At 38.7% G+C, this 13,072-nt stretch overlaps 1 long non-coding RNA gene across 3 annotated transcripts in view; it reads right to left on the reverse strand.

The window, feature by feature from the left end:
- Positions 1-13,072, reverse strand: part of LOC111922994 (uncharacterized) — a 174,987-nt gene that overhangs the window by 54,815 nt on the left and 107,100 nt on the right. The window contains exon 4 of one of the 3 annotated variants that reach the window (XR_015286186.1): positions 9,478-9,699. The exons of the other annotated variants lie outside the window; for them this stretch is intronic. This is a non-coding gene — a long non-coding RNA (uncharacterized LOC111922994). Of the gene's footprint in view, positions 1-9,477; positions 9,700-13,072 lie in introns of those variants that run through there. 3 annotated transcript variants of the gene reach the window in all.

Here is a 13,072-nt window from a genome sequence, read left to right on the forward strand (position 1 = left end):
AATTGCCATCTGATATATTCTGTGTTAAAGAGCCGGCAAAGAATACAACATTGCCACAGAAATTCTATCATGGCATAGCTTCTTAGGTCTTTAATAGGTGTACAAAGTCACTATGGACTCTGGGTAGAGGATCTGAAATAAAAATATATACTTCAGGGTGGATAGAAACCAAGCCTCTGAAATGTTTATTAAAAGATAGTAAGTGATTTTTTTTTCATATTAAGGTTATGTTAAATCATATTAAATGCTATCAATAAGCTATCAAAGTAAAAAAATGCAAGACTTTTTTTTCTTTAAGGCCATGTAACTTAAGAGACATTTAACTGTACTAAAAGCTGTGACCACAACTGCTGCAACCACATTCACATACTTAGTATCTAAGTGTGCAAAACAGTATGTTAGAGAGCTGGGAGCTCTTGGCATGCAGAAATACAACTGTGAAAATGCACATGCCCTTTTACAAAATGCTTGGCCCCACATGAAAAAAATACAGTAATCATCTAATCGAAACACAGGAACATCACAAACTTCAGAGACAGATTGCTGTCATTCTCATGTAACAGAACAGGACCACTTTCTTTCCGTGGTTCAATAAGGTACTGGTTTATTACAAAGTTATTACAGGGAAACTGCACTACTCAAGAGGAGAACTGAATATTAGTAACATCTAACATCTAGAACATCTCCTTACTTTAAAGTAAACAGGACATGTCCGAGGGCCTTTCAGCAGGACTAGAGCTTAGTTTAAATTTAAATCATAGGAAATCTTATCCAAAGAAATCTTCTCCAAGGAAATATAGCAGAAGTGATCATTTTGCAATAGGTTTTTTTAATCCTTTCTGAAATAAATACCTCAATATTCTTTTTACTTAAGATTCTAATTTGATTAAGCTATTTCCAAAAGCACTAGATATAAAATCATTACAGTTTTGCTCAGATACATTACTGTCCACTAAGTGCTGTGCAATTTGATCACTGTGTCATATACCAACTAATGTCTTCAATTCACCTTTAAGGAATTAGTTTACTGTTCTATTTGATGGTTCATGCTACCTGGACAAAATTCTAAATGAAAATTGTCATCAGTCTTTCATGTTCCCAAAGTCTTAAAGTAAGAAGACAGCAACAATAAGGGAGGTGAATAGCAGGTGTTTTTTGCTTATGAACAAGACATTGAGGATTCACAACTAAGCGTACTCATTCAAGTTGGAATTTGGGAAATACAGAAGGGTTTGATGGAGCTGCAGTTTTTATTTGGAAGGTTTATTTTAAAAATAAAGCTTACCGTGTTGCCAATAGGAACACCAACTTCTCCATAAGAAGGTTTAAATGCTCCACAGGGGAAAATTATGTAATAAACTTCTAAGGGAAAATTTCTTCCAAGCTTGAAAAGTGGTCTCTCATTAATTTAATCTACACATTAGAGTAGTACCAAACCGGCTCTTGAAGCATACTGCCAGACAAAAAACAACAACAACAGCAAACAACAAATTTGGTGTCTTCATTATGAAGCATTTATGAACCAGTTTTAATTTCCCTTGAGCTTGAAGGGCAGTATGACAGGACAATCAGAACTGCCAGAAATGTGAACTAGGAGACACTGTGGCAGGATTATGAGTTTTTTCTGTTTCCAGTTAGTGCCTGGCACATTTTCAGCTGCTTCTGTGTTTTACTATGTTTTTCCCTCTGTGCATCAGAATGAGGAATGAAGCACCACTTTCATTCATGATCAATGCCACTCATACTACAAATGCATGAGATTCAAGAGACTCTGGTATTCTACAGAGTGACATAAGTAGTGCATTAAAGAGAGCGTGGTAGTTCCCTGACAACTCTAGATTCAAAGTCACTTGACATGCTCCATTATAAGCCCATATCTTAAGTTAATTATAATTTTTCCAGTTTTTAACCACTAAGTTGGAAGTTTTCCCTGCTGAGTATTTGTTTCAGTAAAAAAAAAATAAACTGCATGAATACTTTAAATATTTTTAAAGTACATAAATTTTAAATATCTATATTTATATTTTAATATATAAATTTTATTTTTAAATTATATATTTCTCTTTATGAAAATATAAGTATATCTAATATATTTCTATTTTATATATTTATCTATAAATATATAATTTTAAATATTTTTTTAAATATAAATATTTTCTATGTTAAGACATTTACTAAACTGTCGAGTAACTGAGGGTGACTCATGTTTGTAATTTGGTGAGGCAAGTCACAAATTGTTTCTTCTCCCATTTGCAAGAAAACTTGTCTTTTTCACAGGTTTCAACATTGAGAGCAGCCTAGAAGAACATCCTTCCTCTTTACTGTCATTACTGGCCACTACTAATACTCTAAGTAGGTTGTGGAGACTACAACATGGGAATAGGACAGGGAACTGATAGGTCCTGGATCAGCAGGAAGATCAAGTAGGTTCAGATCAAATGAGTTCAGAATGTGGAGCATGGAAATATATCCAAAAAACTAGGAAGCAGGATAACAGGATAAATAAGGTAATGTTAAAACTTAACACAAAAGAAACTGGAAATGGAAGGACTGTCTCATGGCTGAGATGGGCTGGCAGGGAGGAGAAGATGACTCTTGATTTATTGACTGGTTTCCATCCAGAGGAGGGAAAGTTAGCTGGACAAGGAAACTATGAGGAGAAATAAAAAAATTGAGTAGGAACAAGAAAGAGTGCAGACATATATCCCAAGCATGCATCCTCTTTCCTGGTCCTTTCGATGACACAGGGGTTTCCTAATTTTTCCTCACAACCACACTCTTAATGGCAGGGTCAGGAGTGTGTCATGTAGCAGACACAGTTCAAGTCTCTGCTGGAAAAAACCTGTTCCATTGTGTCTCATCCCATCGCTGTGTGAATCTGAGAAGTGCTTTAAACTCAGTGAACAGAGAAAATGTTGTATATTTAACACTCTATCCCTCTAAATTTCTTTGGAAGAATAATAATTGTGTCTCACAATTTAAAATAAATATTTACTATTTAATAATAAATAACTTCATAATAACTTTAAAATAAAATCTCCCTGACTAGACCCATGGCCTTTATTCAGGTGGTCTCGAGGTCTCAAGACTTGTCTTGCTACTATCTACCTTGTCTTCTGTTAAGAAAATGTGTAAGATTAATATTTCTGATTAGGTCACAAGTAACCTAACTTCTGTTACAAGATTATATGCATATAAATTAGAAGAAATTAATCTTTTTCAATGTTTCCATATAGTTTGGTGAACATAACCAGGTCCTTTATCCACTGCCAAGGTGCAGCTCCCAAGGCGAAACTCTTTTCTCCTTCCTACCATACCATTGATGTCCAAGCTGAGAACAGTCCTGTGTCCTTGAGAAACTGGGTATTTGGAAATAAATCAAGGCCATGCTTTATTTTATGTTTATAAAACTCTAAGTTTTATGTTTGGGTTCTACTGTTATTAGTACAGCCATAGCCAGCATCGGCACATGACTGGCACTGAGTGGTAGCAACCTTACCCAGATTTTTCTAGAAGGGCTCTGTTTCCTTTTTCAAAGGAAGAAATAGGTATGCTTCACATAGGAGTCATGTACCCTTCAAGGGAAATAGAAAGTTATGGGTACAGAACTGGAGAGCACACACTGCATTTAGGACTGACACAGCTGCCATTCTTGGTTTTTCATCCATGAAAAAGAGAGTAGCATCACTTCTCTCTGCACAAATACAGGGAAGTAGACTTATTGATGTCTAGAAAAGAGCAATATCACATTTATAAGCAAAACAGGGAGGGGATCTTGAGAGGTGTGAAATATGTGAGAGGTCACACACTGAAGAACAAAAACAATATACTAAATACCTGCTCAGTAAATGAGCAGTAACTGAGATTGGGATCTCATGAAACATAATGTGTTCCTATAATTAAGGATGATATAATGTGCACACAGAGAAAGAGAAGTAAAAATATGCAAGACAACCTTATTTCCCGCATTTCCTAACTTTTGTGTCTTTCCTGGCTTCTATTCTTAACAGGCTTCTAACACACTTCTTCTGTGTAATACTCTCTGCTAATCCAACACCTTCTTAAACTCAAAGAGCTAGAGCAAGAGCTGTAAACCATCTGGAACAGTTGCAAAGCAGATTACTGCCAAGAAATCTGTACCAAAGTATGTTCTACCCCACTCCAGGCCTGCCCTGCATCAGCTCTAAGGCTGAATGACTATAGAAAAACACTAATTAGCAAATAACACTTCATGCTGCCTCCAAAGCCTGCAGTTTTTCCACCTACATTTAAACCTCATTAATATGTCAACATTCAACCAATACAATGAGACCTTTCGTGAAAACAGTAATAGCATTACTTGCTCTGTCACTTAGGGTCACCAGCAAAGAAAGGGTCAGCCAAGGATATCAAAAGGAATTTTCTAAGATGCTCTAAGGTGTTGCTCTGCTCCCTATTAAATATCATACAATTATGACAACCAAACCATGCAAAGACACCATATTTCCCTTTTACATTGTCATGTGAACAACATTCCTATAGAGAAATCAAATAGTGAAGGGTTTCTTTCTGATTTATATTAGTAGCCTCACTTAATTTCTAACTAACTGTACATTATACATATTTATTAATTTAATATAAAACTGCATATAAGTCTGAAGACTATTAAATATATGTATTAAAGTAAGCTACCCAAGCAGTTCCTTCAGACAATTTCACAATGCTAGATCATGATTTTGACTGATAGATATTATATTGACATATATGTCAATACATATATATATATATATCAGCATATATATGTTGATATGACATACATACCATCCATATCAACATATCCTTCATATCCCTCAAAATCCAAAAGCTCAGAGAAGTCTAGAATTGATTGGATATTATACAAATCTTCTTATAAACAGTTAGCTAACTTCAAATATAAGTTTTTATCCAGGTTATTCAGACTGATTTAGGGCTCGTTCCTTGAGAAGGTTCCTACTTGCAAAGCTTTATTTGCACAAATGAATTTCATGAATACAGCAAGAAAGCAATCTCTTTCTTAGCCAAGTTTCCCTTAACTAGGAACACTCTTTGAGAAATGTTTATGTCATGCAGGGAAGAATTCACTTTGTGTAATTTTTGGTAATTAAGAGTTAAAAATCTCAGCTTGTCACCTTAGGCTAGTCCCTAGGAAGAAGCTGGCCCTTTGAAGATTGCGTGTGACTTACACATCCATGAAGGGTTTCCACAAACATACTGTAGGCATCTGTCAGGCAACAAATGACATAATGAAATATAGAGCAGCCACAGTGAATCAGCCCAAAATCCAACACCATGACTGTAAAAGTGGCCAAAATCAAATGCCTGAGGAAGAGTACAAGAAAACACAAGTGACCCTTGACCTAAATAATCTTCAAACCTCTAGTTATCAAGGCCTCAGTGACTTCCTGACCTGATGTTTATGTGTTTAATAATATGTATATAATAATTCCTTTTCTTTTTTCCCAATGAAATGCACCAGACTCCCGTTGAACTTCTGTAAGCTTTCAGTACACCCAAATCACATGGAAAGGATTTCCACAGCTTAGCTAGACATTGAAAAAACACTTCCACTTGTTCACTGAGTTTGCCTTCTCCTAGCTTAATGTAATAACCTTGAGCTCTTGTATTGGAAGGGAAGGTGATTGGTCCTGATACAGAGTCTATATGCTTTCCACAGTTTCACAGATCCCTATCATATTACACATGAATTCTTCTGCTAAATCTCCAAACTCTGAAAATTAAGATTACTGTATTAACACATATGCTAAGCTTGACTCATGCTTGTTAGCAGGATTTGTGAACTCAGATGAATTAACTCTCCAGAATGACCAAAATAAGCTCTTAGATAGTCACAAGTACATAGCAAAAGTATAGTGCCAGACTTTGGGGGAGAATTAAGAAAAAAAATTAGATAAAAAAAGGAAAAATACTCTCTGAAGGAAGGATTTAAATTGCTTTTTTACATTGAAATATTGTTAATATATACAAACAGCTTCCTCTACTGAGATATAGGAGCCAGGTCACATTACTCATAAATCTGTAGATTCAAGACAGGAGCATAATTTCTTAGTTGTCAACATTTTAATGGTCTCTTTCTGATAATTTAATCATAAGAGGACAAGAGGATTGAAAAGATTGAACATTAGAAATGTCCTGCTTATTGAAACTTTCTCAGTGAGACAAAGCCAGCACACTCGTGATTACTACATCCATTGTAAAAGATGCATCAAGTGAGGCCTAGGAGACTGAAGGCTTGCTGATGGAAGGAAAATGTGACTGCTTTTGCTGCCAGTAGTAGCAGTTGATGTGGCATATGCTCTTATACCATGCAACGTGATCAGAAAAAAGCAGAGGGCTGCATTTGCACCCTTGGCAGATGTCACTACTTTCAACTGCCAGAACAACTTTTGGCAATCCAAGTGTAAATTAGATTCGCCTTGGAGTTGCTGTAATTCAGGCCAACCCCACCACTAGCCAGAGTGCAAATACAACAAAACACAAAGGTGGCTTAAAACCACACTTGTTCTCATTCATTTGTAATGTCTGTATCTCAGCTTGAGCTAAAAATCAAGCCCACAGCCTGTGGAGAAGGAGAGAGAAGTGTATTGACTACCCAGAGATCCAGCCTGCTCTTTTCAAATCAGAACCAAGGCTGCTCTTTGCCAGTGAACACGTTTCCTGTCCATTCTGCATGCTCATTAGCTATCATAATAATTAATTAGGATAAGAATAGAACATACAAAACATTGTGATGCTCAAAACTCATTTTTCCAAGAATCATGGCCCTTCTTAAGACATGGGAATGAAGTAGTTCTGGTCATTCATGGCTGGTTTAACATACATCTGGGAGAACAGGGCTTTCCTGGAAAATCTATCTTTCACAAAAAAGCCTTAGCAAGCCACTCTTCTTTCACTCAGTGAGAGGAGTGGGATGCTTGATTCCACTGAGACCCAAATATCTCAAGTAGAGCACAGACAGCCTGAGAAGTTTTATGGTTACTTTGCTCTCACTTACCACAATGAGCCTTATGAGTCTTATTCTATAGAGGCACTTGGAGATAACTTTGCAAGCTTTCACATTCCGTCAACATGGAAAAAGCCAAATAAAATACGTCTGTTTCAGGTAATAGTCTTAAATTAGAGGAGTCATAACAGACTCTAAGAAGCAGTGTGAATTGAGTTCTTCATTCAAGTAAAACAGCTACAGGGTGACCTGATTCACAACAGATCCTGGTCTCTTACAGCAGAGGAATATGTAATTATAAAAAAAACCTGGAAGTAGCAAGGATTAAATTACGTTGCCAGGGCAGCTTGTTTCTAAAGGGCTTATTACAGGCATTAACCGCAAACCTGTGATTTTTCTTTTTTCACATGAATTGATGTCATAATGAGGTTTAAATGGAGACTCAGTGTCTACTTTGCCTCCCAAAGGAGAGGGGTTCCCCCTCTACCCTGGGCACAGTGCCTCCTTCTGCTGTGCTACTTAATGCAAATGTAAACAAAAAGGAGAGTCAAACCATGAGAGCTGAATTCATTTCCAACTGGCTGTCATAGATTTTCACTTTGGTCTCCTCATGGTTCACAAGGGTCCCTTTCAAGTCTGGTTTATACAGAAGATGCTTATATGATAAAAGGGTAGAACCTAAAGCAGAAATACGGTACTGATTTTGAGGTGGAAACAAATCTGCTTATAGAAGCAATCCATGTGGAACATTGATTGTAGAAACCTTTAACACTTCAGTTATTGGAGCAGCTGAGAATAAAGCAGGAAATCTCAAATGAACAGCTATTTTTTCTACCAGCCCTGAAAACTAATGTTTTAGTATAAATCTACCCTTTCCAACACATATTGCATCCCCTCAGGGCTAGCTCTTGTGTAGGCAGATTAAGTGGTTGCCTATGGCAGCAAAATGTTAGGCATGGCAAAATGCTTAGAGACTGCTTATTGTGTGACCGTAAGCTGGGTGAAGCAGACATTTTCCAGTGTTTTCAGGGTTACAAAAGCCCTTCAGACACCACCAGTTTCCCCAGTTCTTCCATATAAAAGTCAGCAATAAACACGGCCAGTTTCACATAAAAGAAATCTGTTTGGTAAATTATAAACTCAGTGTCAAAGAATAGCAAAAGCCTGCACCTTTTAATAAATAGATAAGAAGAATATAGAGAAACCTGATGCTGTAGCATACTAATTAATGTACTCTAACCTTCAACAGAGCCAGAACTATGTAATTTGTGTGTCAATATACTGAGAGCTACAGGGTCATCACCTGAACTTTTAGCCATGGAATATTCAAGCAGCTGCTGGGTATTTGAGAAGGCACTTGCCAGTCCCAAAGTGGAATGAACAAAAGTATATGTATGTTTATGCATGCTTAGAATCTGACCACAGAGACTTTTACTCACTACACTTCCTATAAAAGAAAATTGAGTCACTATTAATGACACACATTAAAATAGTATCTTAGCAGAGCAAATGTTTAACACAAAGAACAGCCAGAGATGAGAATGAAGCAACAGGGAGGAGATGACATGTTGTTTCCAGTGCTAAATCTGTCTCTCAGAATAGACTTCACCACTGCTCTTTCTTCTTGGTTTACACCTTCCTTCAGAGCCTCATGCATAAACATTTGCAGAACTATGGTCTCCAGTCCTAATCCTGCAAAGCCAGTAGATATAAAGTGGCTACTGTCAAGAACATGATTTCAAAACCCTCTAAAATTCTAGATTAAGGACTGTATTTTATGATTTCTCTGAAGCATCTCTCATAAATGCATTGGAGTACTTTAAAGTAATTCTTGCTATAGGATATTTTTTGCATTAATAAAAATTCATTGCCTCTGAACAGCATCCCATCATTCTGCTGTTCTTATAAACAGTCATTAGATCACTTCAGAGATGGATGAAAAATTTACTCCTCCTGAATTCTAGTAGGAACCCTGAAAAGTATGTTGATTTTCTGCCACTTTTTATTTACTAAAACCCTGTATTTCTCTATTTAATCTTCATTGTTAAAAACCTAAGGATTTTTGCTCTTAGACTGGATGATAATATCTTCTCCATAAATAAAATTACTTTTTTTTTTGTCTAAACCAAATACACTATTCCTTCATTTGTTCAAAAGTTTTTACTTCCATTCATAGAGGGGTTATTTTGGGAGCCTAATAAAAAAGTAGTGTTACTGGTGAAAGTGGCCAAGGACAGGCACAGCTGGAATGAATGCACATGGACCTGGATGGTCAGAATGAGCCCTGAAGAAGGCTGTGGAAACTCAGCAGTATATCTATCAGTAAAATCACAAGCAGCAGTCAAGCACAAATTATCTGCCAGCTCAGAGAAAGATAAATAAATTTCAGCAGCCAATTGTATCTGTGTCTCTTTGATGACACACATATTGCTTCAGCTAAGGTAAGAAAGTAGGATCCTGGTGTAGAAATCAATATCAGGCTTCATTTGACTATCACATCCCTCTGCTTCCCTTCAATGGGTTAAAAATTTATTTCAGCACCATTGCACAGATATCATAAGAATAACACTCAAAGATAATCTGTCAGACTCTCTTCCAGGGATCCATCTGCTCGATTCCTGGCAAATAATTGCATTTGCAAGTGCATCAAGAAGAGTGTCATTGATGGTTAGGTGTAGACCACTCATCTTCAGGAACTTCCATCATTAGCAGAGTACTACCTAAAAAGCAAGATCAATAGAGGTAGAGTCATCAGGCAGTGAACAATAACAGTAAAGCACTTTTTGATTATTATAATGGCCATCAGTACAACAGAGAACCACTCCTTGTCAAGTAAGAACTAGGAAATGGCAAAACATATGATGATCATCACATAAACTAAGGAAATACCTGAGTAATTGATGTGTGTGACTTCTTGGTGCATGTGACCCACAAGTACCATGGACCAAGAGCCTTACAAGAGATAAATATTGCCTCCTAATTCACAGAACAGATGCCAGGATTCCTACCTCAAATCTCTGCTGCTAGAAGTGGAGTACATTCAGGAGCTGTCATCTTCCAAAATGAAAAATTCTGTCTTGTTCTAAATGCTAAGTTGAGCATGGGATGTTCTGCTGCATTGCCAAATGCACACAGCAAACACCTCCATGAAATTACCTTTTCACCTCAGCATTCCCCATTCACTGGTGCTCTTCCCATATTTTCAGAATGACATGTTACATAGGCATTGTTTTTCTCATGGCTGCAGGTGTCCCATGGAGTCAGAAACACATGCTTTCCAACCTTAATTATATTGCTTCACAAGCAGAGGGACAAAAAGCCTAGCAGGACATTTGGTTCTTCTCTTGCTCTTTCTCCCAGCTTTTATCCTGTCACTGTATGCTTTCCCTGAAAAGGAGACAATGCTTCTCCCAGAAGAACCTGTTCAAACACAATTTCATCACCTGATCCTGCTGGAAACAGGGACTTTCACAGGCCTTGCCAAACATGAACTCACGTGGCATAGTACTGAGTCCTGGAGCTGGGATCAAAGATGTGGAGAACTGCCAGCCTAGGTGTGCTATGGACAGCAATGTAAGGCAGATGCAAAGACATCCTCCTCACACTGATCTTCTAGGGAGCACTTTCAAAGATGGGACTGACTATGGACATGGAGTGTCTACCCTAGAGCTACAGGAAGGCACAGAGTTTTGGGGCCCCAGCACACTGATCACAAGGCCTCCTCACTGCTGGCTGCCCACAAGCTGGAGACATCTGCTGCAGTCATGGGTCCAGTGCAGGTGAACAGCCTCCCAATGACACAGCAACCGAGTGAGCTGGAGCTAGGGAGTAACTCAGTCTGGTATCTTGGGCAGCCATAGGATCAGCCAGCATAAATACCACATCAGGCTCTGGCTGATCCAACTGAAATACACTGCTGTACGAGCATGTGCTCACACCTGTGGTCATGAATGTCCAGTCTAGACTTAACAATGATGAGACCATGACTTTAGTTATTCTTTACAGATTGCCAGATGTAGGTGTGGTGTGTTTATTTTCTTTCTCTTTTTTTCCCCATAAACCCAGCATGACAGAACTCATCCAAGTACACTTCTAAGAGCACCTGTGTAGATAGGTGTCCTGAACACAGCTATATGAAGTACTGTACAGTAGGTTACTTGAAATACAGTGCAATCCAGCATGGCATGGCTTTTAACACATTAAAAAAAAAAAAAAAAGTGTAGTCAAATAAGCATGTAGAAAACATAAATGGATTCTTCAGATCCTTGTTTACTGAAACCCTTGAAGCTAATCTCCAGTGTCTGCATCCTAATATTGTTTATAGCACTTAAAGTTTGTTAGATTCTTCTCTGATTATTTAAGGACTAATCAAAATTCTATGTTCACTCTGGCAGATTTTGAATTTTCGTCTAATGACTAATGACATCCCAAACAAGTCTGAGTACAGGCATTTTTCTATGACTTTTTTCCTCCTTTAAGATGGATTATGCTGTCATCAGCAGGTGTGAGGAAAACACAGAAGCCCAAGTACTGAGTATAACGAGTAAGCAAGAACTGCATTTAAATTAATTTGAAATGCAAAAGATAGTGACTCATGCCTAAGCAGGATTTTAGAGTGCTGGAGCATCTGGGTCCCTCACCAGGAAAGGATCACTGATGCCCAGACTGAGAATTATCTCTCCTGACCTAATACATGCCAATATATATTTCCCATTCTTTGAGAACTATTCACATCTATTACCTGAAAATATATATATTCCTTCTATCTAGCTAAATATATATGTATAAAACAACATCAGGACTGTATTACACTAGTCCCTAGAGTTACAGAGCAAAAAGCATCTGTGCTTTAATAATGCTTACTGTTAGCATCTCACTTGTCTCTTTCCATAGATTACACCAGGTCCCACCTGCACTAAGAAAATGCAGCACAAATATCCTCCAAAAGCCCCTGCTACACATGAACTACAGTACTTGTTCTCTCAGATGATGCTCCTTTTGCCATGGTTTATAGTCATTCCACCTCTTACCTGTCACATTTGACTTTGACCCACTGATTTTTAATGAATTTAAGGAAGACAAATAGTGTGTGACTTTCTAAGTCACATCATCTACTTTCATTTCATCTACTTTCCAAGCAGATGGTGTTTCACCTAACCAGGAGTGCCTGAGCCCCATCATCCTGTGTTTAGCACTGGTGTCTTTGATGAGTCAGTTCCATGCTGCCCACCCTGCCAGAGGTGTTCTGACCATGGGCCTCCTCTGTCACATGTGGCAGAGCAGGTGAAAGGGTGAAGTCAGGGGAGTCATTAACAGGTCATTAGCTAATGATGTTAAATTCATTCACTAAGATCATTCATAGCCTTCCCCTATTTGTATTAGGTGGGTCTAATTCACCAAGGCAGCCAAGGAGATTATTTAAACTGAAAGTTGTTTTACTTTGGAGTGGGATCTCACCTGCTGCCCGCTGGGCAGGAGCCAGGGACAGGTGGGCAGGCAGGTGGGGAGGCAGCAGGGCACAAAGATGGGTAAGCAGGCAGGCAGGAAGGTGGACAGGCAGGCAATCAGGTGGACAGGCAGGCAGAAAGGCAGGTAGGGGGGGAAATAGGATGGGCACAGGGCAGAGCTTAGGAGCATGCAACGCCCTCAGTGACCCACAGCTCTTTCCTGGCTACCAGCCAGCTCACCCAGCAGCCTTTAGCGTTTTCCTGAAGTGGTCCACCCAGAACCTACAACACACTTCTCCTCCACATCCACACTGGGTGGAAGAGCCAGGGCTCTCCCTGAGAAAATCCCACTGCCATCAAGGAGTCACCCTGTGGCTCACCCCTCACCCGCACAGCCCCCAGGCACCCAGTGGCAGGCCAGGCATGTCCTGTCTGCTGCCAACACATCCCTAGAGCTCAGTGCAATCCCACTTCTCCCCATCCCTGCCCATGCCCTCCAACCCAGGTCACATCCTCTAACTGACACACTGAGTTTATGATGGCATACAACAGCCTGATGACAGGATTGCTTTCAACCATAGCTAGAGTAGCCCCCACAAAGGGATGTATGCCTTTGACACTGTGCAATGCCCACGTTTTCACATGT

This window comes from Cyanistes caeruleus, chromosome 4 (assembly GCF_971803275.1).
Source record: "Cyanistes caeruleus chromosome 4, bCyaCae1.hap1.1, whole genome shotgun sequence".
Taxonomy (NCBI): domain Eukaryota; kingdom Metazoa; phylum Chordata; class Aves; order Passeriformes; family Paridae; genus Cyanistes; species Cyanistes caeruleus.